Source organism: Sturnus vulgaris, chromosome 11 (genome assembly GCF_052056855.1).
Source record: "Sturnus vulgaris isolate bStuVul1 chromosome 11, bStuVul1.hap1, whole genome shotgun sequence".
In the NCBI taxonomy this organism is placed as follows: Eukaryota; Metazoa; Chordata; class Aves; order Passeriformes; family Sturnidae; genus Sturnus; species Sturnus vulgaris.
In genome coordinates this window covers 16,985,191-17,004,504 of record NC_142253.1, presented here as the reverse complement: position 1 = coordinate 17,004,504, position 19,314 = coordinate 16,985,191, and the positions used below count along the sequence as shown (strand labels likewise).

The window sequence follows — 19,314 nt, the reverse complement described above, 5'->3', positions numbered from 1 at the left end:
GTTTGAAACAAAACCAACTGAAAATACCTCCTTTTTGATGGCTGCTTGGGAACCTACTGCAAAATACTTGGTTCTCTGCTTTCAGCTGTGACAGGTACCTGCATCAGACACACACCACTGTGAAAGGCCTTCTCATTGAAAACAAGGCATAAAAGACTGAATAACTATAAAGATCTAACTTCTAGTATAGAGCAAAAGGCACATTAATGAAACAGCTTCAGGAAGTCAACTTTCTACAGTTTGTGTTGTGTCTGCTTTAGAAGGCAAAAAAAAATAAGTCTCTGAGCTGCTCAGCAGCCTTTTTTTGTAGATGTCATCACCTCAATCCATGAAGACACGAAACTGAAAAAATTGCTAATTGGCAAACCTTACTCTTTGTTCTTTGACATGCATCTCAGGCTATAGTTCCATGACAGCTTAAGTAAATCTAAGTCAGCATTCTTCAAACCCATCCTCTCTCCTGAGTCAGCACTGGCACCCACTGATCCTGCTCAGAAACCAGCCTGGCAAACAAGTTAACCCGGAAAAAAAGAAAAGTTGTTTTCGCCAATGTGGCTTCCTGAACTGATTTACTGCCAGTGCCCAACGAAAGTAAAAGGGGACAATCACTGAGCAGGACAAGGGCAGGCAAGAGGAGCAGAGCCAACTCCTTTCAGCTCTAGCTGCCCTGCAAACACACGCTCAGAGAACAGTCTCGCCCCCTGACTTTAAAGGGATGCGTGTTGTTACTTCCAGCAGAAACATAATTTAACTTTTTCACCTCTCCTGACATCATCTTTACACCAGCATCAGCACCCCTGCAGAGAGCTACATTAAGTACCCAATCTAGTAGGAAAACAGAACAGTAATACATAAAACAAAACAAAAAGCCTTCCGTTTTCAGCTGGATCAGGTCTCCAATACATCTGGCGAACAACCCCCCCAGCACTAAAAGATGGGAGAAAGTGGGAACCAGGACATGGCAAAACTCCAGCTCCAAGCAACTACGAAGCTGCTCTTTTACTCAACATAGACAAAATATCACGACAAAACTACCAAATAGTTAGACAAAACCACTTTAGTTCAAAGGATTTAAACAGTACATTAAAAAAATCTGCAATCTAATTCTTCATGTTTTCATCTTCCACGACGCTCAATTAATATTTTAAATGCCCCATTTCCTCAAAAATAAATCTTTAATTTATTTGATACCAGCATTATTTTCAGAGCAAAAGAGCTGCTGAAATATATAGAGGAGAGTGAGGAACAGCCTGTTGTGATTAAATAGGGCATGACAAACAACAGCAGCAGCATGCACAAGCAGTACTGGGGAGCAAAGCCAGGGGGAACAGTGACAACAACATTATACAAACAACACCAATTCATGAACAACAAAGAATTCTTAGAAACTACTGCCTGGGTTACATCCAAGGTTCTCTTTACCTTGGTTAAACTATTAAGAAAGTCACTTCAGAAAGCTGACCACTTCTGCACAACGAGGCTTTTTAGGAAGGAGGAGTTGATCCATCTAAAGGGCTCTGTGTAGGAAATCACTGCAGCAGTTCCTGTGAAGTAATGGAGTTGAAACAACACCGAAGGTGACATGAAGCTGGAATCAGTCATTCCCCTGTCTCACCATGAAAGGGCTCTTGTGCCAACACAGGTCCAAAAATCTGTGTCTCTGTATGTACCCCTCAACTGCTGGAGTGCAGACACTCTTAGCTGTGCACAGCAATTCCTCAACGGTAGGGACATCATAGAATCCCCTCAGGAGAATTTCACTAAGGTACGTTTCATGACTTTAGCATCACACCCATTTCCTCATGGCCAACAACTGCTGCAGCAAGCTCTCATCACTGCTTGTAATACCTGACTCTGGACACTGCATTCATCAAATTGGGGATTCCTGGAAGGCTCAGCTTTGCTTCAGAGATGCTGAAAATTCCATTTTTACTTGCCATCTTGCTGCCATGTGGAGGATAGCACACTTAAAGAACAGTCTGGGCCACTGCCATACAAAATTCATTCCTCTAAAATTCAGAGATTAAGTTATGGCTGCTGCTCGAACAAGCAGCAAGTTTCCACTGAAAAAAAAAGTAGATCTTTCAAAGCAAACACTAAGTTCATGAACAAATGCTACATCTCTGTCCCAACACATCACTAAAATATCATAAATCACAAGCAAGAGGTTAATAAATTTCTGTCTGCTGACAGTCACTAACATTGAAAGCACTGCACTTTAAACATCAAATACACATACTACAGGGTTTTTAAACATTAAGGATTATACTTAGTAAAGCTGTCATTTAAGATTGCATATAGACATCTGAAGTTCTCACTACTCTTCAACACAAGCAATACAGGTGCAACAAAATAAGGCAAAGGTAAAACTGTGGCGAAGCTGCAGAGCACTAAGCAGAAGCACACAGTCACCCTCTTTAGATCAAAGTGTCTCATGGGGAACAGACCAGTATCTCAATACAGTGAGACTCCATAACCCTGTCACACAAGATTATCAACCCATATACACACAGCTGTCTTCTGGCAGGTAGTCAAATCCAAGGCAGTGGGAGTTTTACAGGGGTCAAGACTCTTGCAGGATTCATCTAGATCCATTTTCTGCTGCTGTGAGATGAAATATGAAAATGGGAGAGGAATTGATCATAGAAGCAACAGAGCTTTGCGCAGGGATTGTTTCTCACCCCGCAAAAGGTGACCTTCCAAAGCCTCTGATTCTCCTCTCCTTTAAGAGGATTATGAATCCTACCCTTGGGAGATCTCTGCTCAGCTTCCAGCCCACTGTTATTACACATTAATATTATATCTTGTGTCCTCATTTCCATCAGCAGAGAGATATTAGAAAAATTTATAAGATCACTGCTCAAAGACCAGACTTTTAATGGAATCTCTAATGCAAGTAGGGAAAGTCACAGCCAGTGATGTTTGGAGGGGACTCTTCTTTGTGCTGTCACACACTCAGCTGCAGATCTGCTTAGTGCCTCCCTGCTCAAATCCCAATTCAGCTTATCTGCACATGCAGGCTGCTGACTACCCTGGAAGCAGACATTTCATCAAGGAAAGACTGAAAAGCAGAGATCATCATATGCTAAAAAATTAGGGCAAGTCTAGTGAATGTGGTTCACAGCTCTTCAGCTCATGTACTGAAGCAGAGCCTCAGCAGGCACCAAGCCCAGGTGGGCTGTCAGGAAGTGAGAGCAGCAATGCCCTACAAGAACATGCTGGCACCCAGAGGGGAAGCCAAGGAGTGGAATGCAGCACATTCAGTTACATAAATCCTTCTTTTTCACAGACATCAGACACCAAGAATTTGAGGACAACTTTCCCCCTGTTCTTTAGGGTTTTTTCACCTTCCAGCAAGACACCATTTGGACATTTCTGAATGGAGTCTACAAAGCAAATCCCAAGTCTTCCCTAAACAACATAACCAGTAATCATTCCCCTGGCCACTTAACAATGCACAGATGTAAAGCAATCCATGCTGCCATAGAGGTGAACATACACATTTTTTCTTCATATGGTAATCAAAGTTAAAATGCATTATGAATTCCACAATTAGAAAAAAATGTAGGACTAGACATGAAGGGAAACCTCAACAGGAAGGAACACACTGCCAGCATCTCTGTGAATGGAGATTTAGGATGAGATTAGAAACACATACAAGCTAATCCTAATGGACACAATCAGTTCCCATTTGGGACAAATGGCAAAGTGTTCTCAGAAGAAAAAAAAAGTACTGGCTAACACAACAGAAGATCTCACATGCATCTGTAAGAACACTCCATGGTTTTGGCTGTTTCAGACTACACAGCGCAATAACAAAGTGCAGCACAGAGTTAAAGAGTTTTAACCAGTGCAGAGAAGCTACAGGGTTAACCACAGACACACAAAAGCTATAAGGAGTTGAACTCATGAAGAATTACTACAAAGCCATAAATGCAGAGGAGCTAAAATTACATTCCTTAGGCAGTTCTGATAAAATAAGAATGATCTATAGCTTTCCAGGAGACCACTAACTGAAAGACAAATGTAAGCAGCTTGTGGTGAACTTGGATTTTTAATACTGTTCTCAACTTTTAAATTATGATGCTTTTAAAACAGAAAAAACAGCTTTGATTAGAAAGTCAATTGCTGAAGATAATTGATCCCCACAGAAAAATATACAACTAGGACAAAAAATGAACTCCTAATTGCTATTTTTGATTCTGCAGTGGCAAAAAAACCTCAAGACCAGCGTTATGTAAGACCATTAACCTCTTTGCTCATAACTGGCACCTTAATTTAGCACACTACCACACTAGAAAGCTTAAACTGAATTCTTAATTCCAATGCATACCACTGGCTGCAGCAAGGCAGTAATAGCAGTATTGGAAAGGAAAAAAAATCTCAAAGCAAACACCATACACTGAATTTTGCAATTACAGTTCCTTGGGTGTAAGTACATATACCTCAGCCTGACCAGATCTAATGAAACAGTATTATTTTCAGACTGGCAATCGTGAAAAGATTATCAGATGCTCCACAGTATCTTAGGAACACTGAAGAGAATTCAAAGGACACATTAAGTACAGAAAACCTCCAGATCACCTTTTATAATAGCAAGTTTGTCAAACCCAAAGAAGCTGCAACTCGTTGAAAACAAAATTACCTTGTTTTGACTGATTGTTTTTCTTCTTTTCAAACTAACACCTCACAGCATTCCAAACACATCCTCCTAGGTATGACTGAAATCTCCAAAACTATCATGTATTGTATTTAACTATAGTTCAGGGGCAATCCCAAATACACGACTGAATGAAAAACAAAACAAGGTAATCTTGAAGAACATTCATGTGAACCCCCTCCACTTCTTCCCAAGAAAAGACAGATTAATCTTCTACACTGATAATGAGCCACACTGATGAATTTCAACCAGACAGCCTCTTAAATACTGTCTTCCATCCACTCTTATCAAATCGTGGCAAAGAATGACATTCAGGAGGAAAAAAAAGACTGATTAAGAGCCTACTTCCAGAAGCTAATGCCCTGTGTGGAAAGAGCTCTATGAATCACCCGTTCCTCTGACTCCATTTACTCCTCAGAATTCCCTGATGTGTTTGAATTCATACTCTCCTCATCCTGTCTGTAATGTCTCAACTTGCATACAAGAATACTGTGAGAGAGTGTCAAAATACTCAGTAAACTTAAGCTAAATAGCCTCTAGTGCTCTTCCTCATCCACAAATCTGATTATTTTATCACAGAAGGCAATGAGGTGCATTAGACACAACTTACAGTCAGTAAATCCATACTAACTGCTCCCAGTGACATTCCTTCACATGTTTCACATAGGAAAGGTGTACCAAAAGGACCTGACCCATGACTGTCCCCAGGACTCAAGTGAGATTGACCACTCTGGATTATCCTTTGGGCCTAGTCTGAAGATAAGTGATCAGAGATGTGCCAGCACCTCTGTGACTTTTCCAAGACAGCCAAGACTGGCACCACGGCACCATTGGGTCTCCTGGGCTCCCATGGCTCCAATTCTCTCAAGTAATTCCCCACTCTGTTTCCATTTGCTTCTGACTGCTGGTTCCTCTTTCAACCCTGTCTCTAGAGACGAGCCAGGAGACCTTGCAACTAAGGCATAGACTCACTAAGGCATAAAAACCACCAAATACTTCAAGGAAGTCTGTGCATCACTCATCCAGCCCCCTTATTCAGCAGAGTCTTTGTTTACCCTTTTACTGCCAGTGTAGAAGTTATGTCAAATTTATCAGGAACGTTGCAAAAAGCACTTCCTGTGAGAAAACTGCTTCCTCCATTCAAAGACAGAAATGCAGATTAACATGGCCAAGTCTGTTCTGTCTGTATTCCAGGTTGTCAAAGAAACCCCAGGTCACTTTGCAGACATAAAACAAACTTGCTGGAGTTACACGACCCTCTTTCTAAAACATTTGGCAAAAGAGCCTCCTTCTCACTGTTGGCCAGGCTGAGTGTATTTAGCAAATGGAAGTTAGGTCTGTAAAAAGAAAACCCCTAGAAAAAATCCCCCCAAAAATCCCTAACAAAATTGCACAGAGAAGCTTCTTTCCAGCTTTAATTAAGAATAAAAATCCAGACGACAGAATAAGGAACTAAGACTTTCACACACTTAGATGCCAACTGTCCAGATTGCTCTTGGTATAGAAATGGGGATGTTTTATGACGACTCCATTCTCTCCTGGCTGTAACACATGCATCACTTCAGTGTATCAGATGAGGGGGAACTGCAGTAGAGAACTCTGAGTTGTTGCAAAGCTCCCCAAGAGAAGGGAGAGCCAAGGCACAGAAGGCTCGCAGGCCAGGTCCCTGCTGCAGGCTCCTGGCACTGAGTCTCATCGTGCCACGCTCCCGCTGCCAGGGCGGCGGCAGTGCCTGCTGTGCCTGAAAGCCAGCACGGAAGTGTCACAAAACCAAACAAAAGTACTTTTTATTAAACTCCACAACTTGCAAGTCTCCCCTGCCCCCTTCTGGGAACAACATAGATTTGAAAACTTCAGTATCTTCTTCCAGTGATAAAATTGTTTACTTGGGCAAACAAAAAAAAACAAACAGAAAGAGCTTTTGCCTCGAGCGTGAGTCCCTTCAGCAAAGACATGGAAGTTATTAAATGCATCTCCTGCAGCAGCAGAGGCAGAGTCAAACTGGATTTTCTTCACCCATACACTGAAGCCACTGTCAGGAACTCTTGCCTGCCAGAAAATGGCCGGACAACTCACTACAGCTCAACTCTTGTGACTGAGCTGATTCACTCCTTAGGTCACGATGCAGATGCGCAATGCAGGCTTCCTGTCCTCTACCCCAGTAACTCAGCTACTTACTTCCCCAAAATAAAAAAAAAATAATAATAGAAGAAAGTATAGAAAGTATAGAAAAAACTGCAGCAAAACTTGCATGATACACATTACCTGCTCAAAACCCTTCTCCACAAGTTATAGAAATCACATTCTATTAAGCTGCTGTCTGAGACCTGACTTTAGCAAAAATCCCTTGGCAGTGACTTATTTATGTTGAGACTTCAAATACTAAAGACAAAGGCCTCATTAGGGCCAGAGGTGAAAAGTTCTCCCACCTGCCTCTTCTAACAAGGAAAGGAAGATATCTAAGTACCATTGTTAACCGCTGCTAACAGGGAAAACATCATGCTGCTGTTTATATATGCAGTTCTCCATTTCACAATGCTTAAAAGAAAAGTTGCACTTTCCTCTTTACCTTCAGAGTATAGTCCTGCAATACTCTGTTACTCAGAAAACTTACACAGATATTCAAACACTTTTCCCTTGTCTTTGCTTTGCATGTAGGAGGAAAGCTAAGCCAAGACCCCACAAGATCCCATGTCCCTTCCTGGGACAAGGAGAAGGGAATTTTCAAAGCATGGCTACTGGTAAGCAGCCGTTTAGGACCTGTGAAGGGAAATGTTTCTCATCTTGAAGACACTGACCCCACAGTCAGATCCAGACACCCCATCCAAAGAGCACATTGTGAACAACAACACGTCCTGTGAAAAGGGAGGGGAGAGCAAAGTCAGCTGTTAAGGAGCAGGAGCTGGCTCCAGTACTCAGGAAGCAGCGCAAATGTTTTGTTTCCTTAGGAATTAGGACAACATATAGATTTAAACCCATCAAATCTAAGAGTTATGCATCAAAACCAAACACAGATTTTCCACAAAGAACCATCACAAGCCAGCTAATCTCACCCTTAGGGCCTCTGAAAACCAGTGTTTGATTTGGTTCACTTCAAGCTCACTATAAAGCAGCTTTACAATTCCTATCATACACTATGGGCTGTGACACCACTCTGATCCATCTCCTTCTCAGATCTACACATTGCCCTTTTTCTGAGCTGCTTGAGAATTAATTATACGGAAATGAACAGTGTCAGATAAGGGCATTCCAAGCAACTGGCTCTCTTAAAGGAGCTAGGATCTCTGCCTTCAGCAAACCTGTGGCGATGCCCATTCAGTACAACTCCTGTTTTTAGAGAATGAGTTCTTCTTACTTCTGAGGCCAGAAACAAACATATGCTCAGCCACGGCTTGGGCTCTACCTCTACCTCTTGTCACCACAAGATCACGCCAGAGCAGCATCCTGACTGAGGATGTTCTGCCAAAATTATTGGTGATACACAAACAGCAGCTCTGAACAAGAAGACGAACACTCTGACTTTTAATATGTTGTCTGCATAAGCTCCACCTACCCCTCTATGGAATGCAAGGCACTAACAGCTTCACAGCCTCCTGTGAGCTGGAATTTCAGTACCCAAGAGGACTTTAATCTCACATATGCAGACAGAGATACACCACAGCATTTTGGCAGTTACAACAGCATTTGAGAGTGAATGGAAGGGCACACGCATCAGAATTTTCTTTTTCTCTGTCTAACTGTGAAGATAAAGCAAAACAAACATTTTGCCTCAGCTACACTCATCTTTTTCTACATGGGGAAGTAGAAAACACATTTGGCAGGTCCTTAATGGCATCCTGCAGTTTTATCAGACAGCACAACTTCCTTCTGAACACTGGTAAAACACTTAAAGTCAGGAGAAATGCAGCAATTCTCACATCTCCAGGCTGAAGCTTAACAGCTCAGCAAAGCTCAGTTGATTTGGTTAACAGATTCTTTAGATATCTTTTAGATAACCACAATCTACCTGAGATTACCCAAGTGGAAAGGAAAGGACCAGGAATAGGCTACTGGTTTTGATGCTTCCACTGGATGTTTTTATGATCTTGGTAAAACCATTCAGTTGTGGTGTACTTCGGCCAGCAGAAAAACAGCTTTTCAGAAAGGAACAAGTTACTTAACTATCTTGCTACTTCTATACCGTATTTTAAAGCCAGAAGTTTGGCAACAATTTCACTTTTCATGATCCCCTTGCATTTAATTTCAACTTAGTCTTGCCTGGTAATTAAAACTCTCAAAATCTAAAGAAATTGTGTCGCAGTACATGAACAACTGAATTGGTTTTGTTAAAATGGGCTCAAATTAGGGCACCTCTTTTGAGTGAATGTGATGCTGTTTGGCTGAAGATCCAAATCCTTAAGCAACTTTTCTGTTTATATGGCAGAAACAGAAAGACAATCTAGGAGCACATCAGTCCAACAGAAAGACTTAAGGGAATAAAAGCATGATTATCCAAACAAGCTCACTTCACCCTGGTAAACAAATTCTTGTGCCAAAAACACAAGGAGCAGTTGTTATCTAGTGGTTTGTTCTGCTACTGTAATTCTGAGACATCAATATTAAACAAAACTTGGGGCTTTCTTATACATCTGAAAAAGGTCAGAGAAATGCAAGGCAGTCAGCTATACAGTACTCCAGATTATACCAATGCTTAGGACACCATTTAATTTAGTGTATGAGAAAATGGAATTGCAGACTACCCTGCAATTTCAAGTAGACACCCATACGAGAATAAATATACCAAGGTTTGCATGGATATGTAAAACCTTCTGTGCCTGAGAGATGTCCTCCTCCCTCACTGCAACCCCTTCTAACTTTATATTGCCAATGAAAAAATTAGTTCAGCTGGAAAAGACATATTTTGGGCCCCCACTCTTTTATCTATTTTTTTCCTTGAAAAAAGTGCTACTCACATTGACAAATAAAGCACTCCTCACTCTTTACCTTCTCAACACCTCCAGCAAAACAAGCTTTACCTTAGAAGTGTCATTTTATCACTATCAGTGCATCTACATTAAGGGATTTCACTGGCAGAACTTCACTAGGTAACGATGAACATGCTGATTAATGCAGCTGTCCCAAGCAGTTGTAGCAGAAACAACCTTATAAGCACATCCACAGGGAGTTAAAGCCACATAATCACGTTGCAAATCCATGCCCCCTACTTGATACCAGCTTAATTTTCCTAAGCAGGTGACCCTTGAGGGTCACAGGCAAGAAAACATGAGCTGTAACTTCTCAACTGGACACTTCACTGTGATTTTTTCTCCATGAGAAAGCACCAAAGGAAGGTACATTCCTATATGCAGTAAATTCTCTTGTACTGTCAACCCACGAAAAAAAAAACAAACTAAAAACTGAAAAGGAAAGGGGGAAAAAAAATCTCAATGCAAGTGCTGCAAAAAAGTAAACAGTGCCGTGGAAAATTCAAGGATAAAGGGCAACATTTCATTCTTGAGGTCTGGAATGGGAAATAATGAGGTCTGTCATGGTAAACATACTTTAGACAAAAGTCCACTAAATCTAGTACTTAATTTAAGTAGAATATATGGCATAATATCTGATGGGACTGAGAGCTAAGGTAGTAATTTCATTTAAACAGAATTTCATACAAGGATACTCTTCATCCCTTCAATATGGCAAAACACACATGACACACGACTCAAGGTCAAGGAGGGGATTTTGATCTGGGCCTGTTGTTATACTGGAACTCCTGAGGATCAGCATAATCTGCAAGGCTTTTTCACTCATACTGAAAATCTTAAAGCTGTTAAAATACCTTGGGGTTGTTTTGTGGCTTGCAGCATGTTCTGGAAGGTAAAGAACAAAGAATTAACAGGAGGTTCAGCCAGCTGAGTGGAAATGAAAGGCAATCTGAACCTGAGGCTTGTCTTCTCAAGAGACACATGCATTGGTCAGGCAATCACAACTTCAAGCTTGGCAAGGTGCTACATGTTCTGAAGGACAAAACTAAAAACCTGATATCTAAAAATGTCTGCAAGATTATTTTACCCAATCAGGAGCCAGTACAACCATCCTTTGGTACGTTCTTCTATCAAAACCTCACATTTCCAAAAGATCCAGTGTAACTTGGCTTTGCAAAAGGAAAAATATCCAAGAAGAGAGCTCTGAACACAGATCACTCCACTGTATTTCTCAAGCACCTTCCAAAGGGACCTTTAATATTCCAAATCTTCATTATTACTCTCCTATACATTAACCCTGGGAAGCAGGCCCCTTGAAGTGCTCCACCAGACCAACCAGCTCTGTTTGAGTGTTTGAAATGAGAAACTTTTCCTCTTCATCTGAAGTGAAGAATCAGACAAACAAAGCATATATTTAACTTCCTATTCACTGAAGCAGTCGTAAACAAGTCCCTGTAAACACTCTACAGGTTACAAATTCCCAATATCTTATCTAAATGTTAAGCTGCTGAAGTGGATCTCAAAGCTCCTTCCAACAGGATTTCTAGTGTGCCACTTACAATAACTGAGGCCACTGGTTATATAAGAGATGTCAAGCCAAAGCAAAAAGATCAGTGTGTTAAACCTGATAAGTCAAATTGGTTTGTAGATAACTAAATGCAGCACCTGCACATACATAAAAAAAATCTTCTGCCCCATATGCTAAAAAAGCACAGCACACTCATCTGGAAGTCACACAAATTGTGGCAAGTTTGTTTTTAACAGCAAAACCTCTCTCTAGTGTATTACAGCTACCCTCGTTTTTCACTCTCTAAATTCTTCTTAAGACACTGCAAGGCCATGCTGCAGGTTGGTTTGGGTTGGGTTTTTTTCTACAAAATAACAGCCTGCTAAATCACATGTATTCTCACAGCCACAATACATCATGGGCTGTATATAGCTAGGGAAAGCCAATTTCCCTTTAATTTTCTCTTCCAGATCAATACAGTGTGATAACATGTGCCAAAAATGTATCATCTCAGGCTGAAAAACACAAAATAACAAGCATAATGGGTGGAAAATAACACAGAGTTCTCTTCCTTGAGAATCATAAAAAAACTGCAAATGACAGGAAACCTGAAACAAAGTGCTTTGGGCTCACACAAGAGTCAGCCTGGCAAGCTCACTACCATGGGACACTGATCTTTGACAGAATTCCAAAAAGGTTTTGAATTTTCTTGTGGTTATGTCACAATGAGATGAACTCCAAAAAACAAACACACCACCATCTAACCTGTGATCTTTAATTGCCAAGTTTTAGGAAGATATTTTAACTGTTGTAAATAAAGACCTTGGTTCACTTTTGGCTGGTGAATGATACAATACCCTTTAACTATTTTAACTAAGAATATTTGAGTCAATCTACATTCACAAATCAGAACTAATTTTTAATATTACTTTTTTTGTCATTAGGTGAACCAAACTGTCAATAGTTCAGTTTTCTAAGATGCTGAAATTCATTGGAAGTGTCAGTGCTAAGGATGCTACATAACTAACACACAGACCACAGGAATGGAAACTTCTGTGATCTTAGTTAACTAAAGCTAAGAACAATTAAGGGGTAAAACAGAAACCCCCAAGTGCTGTTATTACAGGAAGAAAAATACCAGTGTGCAGAGCACCTGAAGAAAAGTGAAAACTATTCAGACTCTGCATTATGCACAACAACAGTGATACCAATTCACTCTGACTAAAATAGAGTTAGAGGTTTTTCCTCAGTTCTATAAAAATAAAAGATGCATAAAGCACGCCTGATAATGCTTATTGGTTCACATTTAGCTTACTGTCAAATTTTACTAAGTGTATTCAGGTCAACACTTGTGGTAAGAACTGTGAAGCATTAAGACCTCAATTACATAAGATTTATGCCCAAGTGAGGGAAACGCCACTTGCACAGCATAAGAAAATAGACTTACAATGTCTGGTTCTAATGGAAAATAAAGTAAACCACTCCATTATTTGCAAAAGTAAGGGGATCTATAAACATTTTATACAGTGTAACATTTAATCTAAGTAAAATCCGCATCTTTGAGACAAACATGATATGGGTTTTATTACAGGAAGCATGTGGGTATTTAAGAAACTACCTAAAAAAACCCTGCATATGTATTGTTTCAATACAAATTGAGCTTCAGACTGCTTCAACAATTCTTTTGGGACAGACTCAAAAGACTGAAGTTAAAAGTTCTTTTTATTTCCATATTTGTGGGGTGAGAGTCAATCCCCCATAAATTCAACAGGCCTATTCCTCAGATGTGTCACACAGCTTTACACAAAGACCACAGCTTGGAAAAGTACAATAAACCTTTCACCAAGCAGCAGTGCTGTGAGGGTCTTCCAAAGCTCCAGGACTTTGCCATTTTTTTAACCAATGCAAGAGCAGTGTATCTCATCTTGTGCAAGAGCTCCAGCAATTTCATGCCATTTACTTGATGGTTTGATTCACACTGAGTAAGACACGGGACTATGTAGCCCCCAGGCTTCTTTCCCAAATCCTTCCTGCTTTAAATAACTCACTGACATCTGCACTCGGTGGTGCACTGATTTTGGTGCTCAAAGCTGCTTATCACCTATAGTTAGCTGTAATGAGATCATGACTGCTCCCCACACATGCTTAAGCTGCTCAGACAGTACTGTCAAAGGACACAGAACAAACAGCCAGCCCTATCTTCTTGTGCCCTTTTTAAGATTTCTAAACTCACTTTTGGAAATGCTTGATAATACTTTAATATCAGTAATGAAATTTAATTGGAATTAAAGATCACATGTATTTTGCATGAACACACTCTGGAAGTTTAAAAAATTGGGAGAAATGCAGCTCAGCATAGAATTGGGGGGAAGGGGAGGGGAAGAAAATAGAAATGTCAAAATAGAACATATAAGTTCTATACAGCAGTTTAGCTTCAGCACTTAAGTCAGCAGTGACAGACACAGGAGCATGCCCTGAAGAGAAGGCACCAGATGTCTCCTCTCTCTTCTCCAGGAAGGCACTTGTGGAGTTCAGCTTCTCTGGTCATTACCTTTTGCATTTCAAACTAAGAAAGACCATTGCCCACACAGGCTTTCCCACCAGGAAACTGAACTGTGTGACAACCACTACTCAAACACACCATGTCTAAAGAAAACAAGGTCATTTGAGTCTGTTTATACCATAGGTATATTGAGTCATATCTTTGTTGATAAAGAGCTTGGGGCAAAACAAATATGACTGACTTTCTTCCAAATTCAGGACAGCACGAAGTAACCTCTTTGAAACTGAAAGACTGTTGAGATCAACCTTAACTTTCAGCACACTAATCTCAGAATAGAAAGGAAAAAAAGCAGTTCTGAAATCATCATAAGGCAATGCAACTGTAAATCAGCCACCTAAATGGTCGGAATTACTAGAGCATGAGTGAGCCTCCAAATCTTGCAATTTTAGTTCTCATTACAAAGAACTGACGCCGATTTGGTGAATGAACGGGACTGAATTTTTCAATTCACTAGTGCACTTACCTGGGTGTTCCTATAGGATCCTGCAAAGATAAGAGCAAAACTCCCACTGTTCTGTATCTGCATATACTTACTTGAAGGGTAAAATTACAAAGGGAGAGGTAAAAAGCATGCAGTTTATTTCTCTTTGCTTCTCTAAGGTGGCTGCATATGTATTCTGAGCAAAATAGAAAAAAGTTACCTTGGAGATGTCACCCAAGCTCCTTTGGCTGAGCAGTCACTGGAATATGGAGCCAACTTCTCACAATCAAGAGGGAGCAGGACCCCAAAAGCAAGTCAGCCTGCAAAATGATATATGGAAATGAGTTAGCAAGTCCTAAATTAGCTTTTATTTAGATCTTTACTTGCTTGTCAATTCAGAATTTTTGTGAGCATACCTTCCCTAGAGAATGGGACTTGAATTCACAAGCTCCTTTCAGGATGCAAATGCTCACACTCATTCCTGTGTGCTCTGACAGATGCTCTTTACCAAACCTACCAGCTGGGCCGAGGGGACACACTGTCCCCAGTTGCCTCAGCTACCCTCAGCTGAAAATTCCCAACAAGGGTGGAGCAGAGCAGAATCCATGACTGCTCCTCACCAGGCAGGGATGGGCATTAGGGAAGAAAGGCTGAAGCAGAGTATATTAAACCCCAGCAGCTGAACAGGCCTGGTTGTATGCCCCAACACAAGGGAGGTAGCATTTGGCAAAGCAGCAGGACAGCTGGTGAAGGAGATAACCTTTCTAACTACAAAAGCTAAATCAGACAGCTTATCTACTGCAGCTCCCAAGCACGTGTAGTGACGTCCTACCAGGACAGATACATCCATATCATAACCTCTTTCACTGCTTTTATCAGATTTGGTTGACTCAGATCTTCTACTAATATAATTATGGCAGCTATCTCTGTGTTATTTTTTAACAAAACAACTGCACCCATCTTAACTACTGTGGACACATTACACACATAGAGAGACAACCTGTAATAGCAAAGCTTGCTCCTTTACTCCCAAAGAAGGGGTTCAAACATTAATGACACCACATACTGACAGGGCTGATGCAAAACAAATGCAAGCTTATGAAGCTTGTCTCCTACACACAATTAATGCCACTCAAAATGCATAGACGAGCCTGTAGAAATAAATGAAGGCAAAGAACTTGCACCTCAGTACCATCTGCAGAGTGGTTCACACCAGCATGGACTATACAGGAAGTACAGGCAGCCCAACACACTGATTAAGAGAATTGCATCTATTAGGAAGCACATCTACCCGAACAGCACACTGGGAAAGCCAAAAATAACAGCTGCTGCCACATCAGAATGGCACAACACTGCGTACAGGCGATGCCTGCAAAACAGAAACTAAGCAGCCACACACACACACACTTCCTCTTCCTCCCCCCACCACCCCTACGACACCAGCAACAAACCTGATATTAAACACTGGCCAGCATCCTGCTCTGCATTCCTGTCACATCAGGAATAGAAATGAGGGAGACTGCTAGTGCTCCTCCACATAGCTGAAGGGCTCCTTCAGTTTACAGCACGTAACACAAATACTTGACATGACTCTAGCAGAGCATTCTGTCGCATTTTCTTTTCTTTTGCTCCTCTTCTCAAGCTCACCCATTTCAGAGCTCACTAGGGACCCTCTCTACTTACTAGACTTGTTTTTGATACATTCCCTCTCAAAGACTGAGAGGTCAGAAATAAAAGGAGCCGTTCCTAGGCATGTCACATCATATAAACAAGCAAGCAGAGAGTCACACACAAACTCTACAAGTCAAGTTCAATGCTAAACCCTGCCCAGCACCAAAACTAACAATGTGACACTGTCAAACACTAGAGTAAACAAATCAGGCTGCAGCTTTTTGTCAATACTAAATTCTGAGACTACAAATTCCAGCATCAACACTCCACTGAAATGCTCACATCTCCAACATGTTACAAGCTAATTCCTGATGGACGGATTGGGGGAATCTACTGACAGCAAGTGAAGTGTCTGAGTTACACTGCAATAATCAAGGCCTCTGTAAGATTTTCCATGGCTTTGGTATCTCCATTTCAACCACAGATGGAAGAAACACACCTCCTCTAGAGGTTTGGGTAATTCAAACTTAGCACTTACATTTCTTATCCAAATGGAAAGCAGTCAGTGCCACCCCACACCCAGCGTGCCAGCCAGAATTCACCAGATCCACAAAACCCTTTAGGCATGGAGAAACTAACTGAAAACTGAAATCTGAAAAGTGATCAAACCTTTTTACAAACATTTGGTGATCCACTGGACCAAAGAGACTGTGCCCTGTAAGCAGATGGTCAACAAACAGCCCCCAGCTTGTACAGGGCTCCTTATCTCACACCAGTCAAGCTCAACAAGGTCACATTTCAGAGCTGGATCATTGTACCCAAAAGGAATAAGCTCCATATTTGTGGGAGAAAAGGAAAGAAACAAACCAGGCAGCTCAGATGGGATGAGCAGAGCACGCAACTACATGATTAAGAAGAAATCACAACACTTGTTTAAAAGGGCAATTAGCTGATTAAGGGCACAGGTACTACTCCAGCCTGGACACTTTTTTGACATCTGAGTGCTTGCTACTCTAACCTTGACTTTTCACTACGTGCAATGCAAGACAGAATAACTTCCAAGTCAGTTGACTTGCACAATGTGCCAAGAAAGGGGATCTCAAAGCACATCTAATTTTTCTTTCTACAATATTTTTATAAGAAGGACATGCCCAGTGCTGTCAACCTGATGATGAGGCAGACAATGATTCACAGAAGTAGGAGAGAAGCATGGGCACTACTGTTTTATTTTATTTTTAAGTATATGTAAAAATGTGGTTTAAAATTATATTTATATACAAGAAAATAGATAATATAAAAAAACTACATTGTTGCACTCTTAGACAGTCACACTGCAGATTACCCTGAACTCAGATAAGATCCCATTCCAGCACCAGCCCCATTTCCCTTGCACCTGCAAAACCATTTAAGCACCCGAGGAGAAAAACAGTTTGTCTTCAGCTTGATCAGTCTGTAAGTCAGGGAGCTCTGATTCTCACCTGCAGACGCACAAGCAACAAGGCAAGAACCTCCTATGGGTTGCAGTCTATACTTAAATGAGCTGAAGTACCTGTGAAACCACACATGGAACGTGAAACTGGTGATCAGAAGCAGATCTTAAAAACTCTCCCCTTTCTCATCTCAACAGATAACCGTGCTCACTTGCTCTTCTTCTATGCAAGAAACATGCAAAACTGCCACAAATGCCTAATGAAAAACCAGAGGGTTCAGGAGAGTGTCCCACCAGCATATCCTACTCTCTCCATCAAAGATTCCTAAGCTAGTAACCTTGTATACATCAACTTCCCCTCCAGGAGCTAAGGATCACTTCCCCTGTTCTCGCAAAAGTCCTTACTAGACAGGAAGCAAAGGCAAGGCCATGAAAAAGGACATTTCAGATCAGCCTAACAAGATCTAACCAGGATAGCATAGGTTGTTCATCTATGCACCTGGAAATGGTTGTGCTGAAAAAGCTGAGAGGGTATGAAACAGTCTCTAAGAAAGAAAAAGAAAAATTAGCATTAGGACAATTAAAAACATTGAAAAAACAAGAATTTGATGCAGTTGAAAAAGCAACCCAATGTTATCTTGCTTTATAGCACTCGAAATTAAATCTTTTCACAACCACTTTCCTTCCAGCTCCAAAACAAAGCACTTACCTTAGGTCAGAGCTAAACTAACCCAGAAAAATACTTCACAGTCTAAAAAATAAGAAACTGTTGCATGGGATTAGGAGAGACCTATTCATGGTTATAGTGACCACATGAAATAACTGATACACCTGAAGGTCCTGACAGGATTTCTATAAAAAGGAAATCAGAATCTTAGTTCAGTGATGCACAACAAGGATACCATTATTTTTCTCCATCAAAAATCTGACCACACACACAAGTGTTAGCATATCAGCTGCAGGTGACGGTTCACTACAATGGGAGTTTCACAAGATGCTACTGCATATTATTTTGTGAGACAAGCTACTAACTATGTTTACAGAGCCCTAACAATCATTACAGAAACATTACATTAAGAATGAACAGAGACCCAAGCCCACACCATTCAGTAGTTCGATAGCAAAAGCCAGTTTTGGAATCCAGCTCTGGTAGCTCTGAATACCAAGTTAAGCCAGTTGAACCTGAAGGGAGCAAAAGCAGATGGAGCAAAAACGGAGCAAGACGGGTTGAAATGACAAAGGTAGCACATACTGAAGTATATTGTTCAGGGGAAAAAAGAAATAGGGCTGATGCTGAGCTTAAAAATTAAGCAATATGGACCCCAGGACCAATATAAATTCAGACTAGTTCAAAAACGAACAGCAGTCGGTACCACCTACCCTAATTCAACCCCTCCTTGGAAACCCCGGGGAAGGTTGGTCCCGGTCCAGATCTGCAGACCCATGAGCACACCTCAGGGGACTGCCAGGCACTCCGGGTGTCCCCACCGGGGCAGCCAGCGCTCCCGGGGCCACCCACACCCCTCCCCTGCCGGGGGGCAGCACGGACGGGCCCCCAGCCCCACCAGCCTCCTCACCATGTTGGTTTCATGTTACCGCCGCGGTTTCCGAGCTCCTTCCTGCGCGCAGCTCCTGTGGAAGGGAAGGAAGGGCACAAAGGGAGGGGACGCTCGCTGTGCCCGCTGGGCACGGCCCTGCCCCGGCACCGCGCTGCCCAGCCCGGGAACCCCACCCCGGCCGTGCCCCAGGCGGGCCCCGCAGGGGAAAGCGCCCGGGTCTCACCCACGCACACACGGGGACGTACCGGGCTCCCCCCAGCCCCTCCTCATGAGGCCGCGCACGGACCCCTCCACCCCAGGCCCATCCCGGTGCTGGCTGCCCCCTCACCCCGGCTGCTCACGGGGCTGTGCCTGTGTACCCCTTCTCCCTCCACGGGGCCGCAGCTGGGTCTCCCCTCAGGGCAGCGCGCTCGGCTCAGCCCCCCGCCCCTCAGCCTGGCCAGTCCCCGCCCGCCGCGGCTCACCGAGGCTGGCGCTGCCTGCCTGGCCGGGACACCGAAACGCGGAGCCCCAGCGCCGCCGCTCCCCGCCGCCCGAATCAACAACAAGATGGCGGCGCCCGAGGGGGCGGAGCCCGGCGCTGGCCGTCATAGCAACCGC

General features: G+C 42.3%; 1 protein-coding gene across 4 annotated transcripts in view; it reads right to left on the bottom strand.

Annotated features, from left to right (window-relative positions):
• Window positions 1-19,281, bottom strand: part of IP6K1 (inositol hexakisphosphate kinase 1) — a 36,546-nt gene extending 17,265 nt beyond the window's left edge. For 2 of the 4 annotated variants that reach the window (XM_014869722.2, XM_014869727.2), the window contains exons 1-3: window positions 19,179-19,281; window positions 18,733-18,787; window positions 14,336-14,435 (exon numbers count right to left, since the gene is read on the bottom strand). The gene's annotated coding sequence lies outside the window, so the exon portion shown is untranslated. Of the gene's footprint in view, window positions 1-14,335; window positions 14,436-18,732; window positions 18,788-19,042; window positions 19,103-19,178 lie in introns of those variants that run through there. The other 2 variants (XM_088171648.1, XM_088171647.1) reach the window with 2 other exon arrangements.
• Window positions 19,282-19,314: the final 33 nt, after the last annotated feature.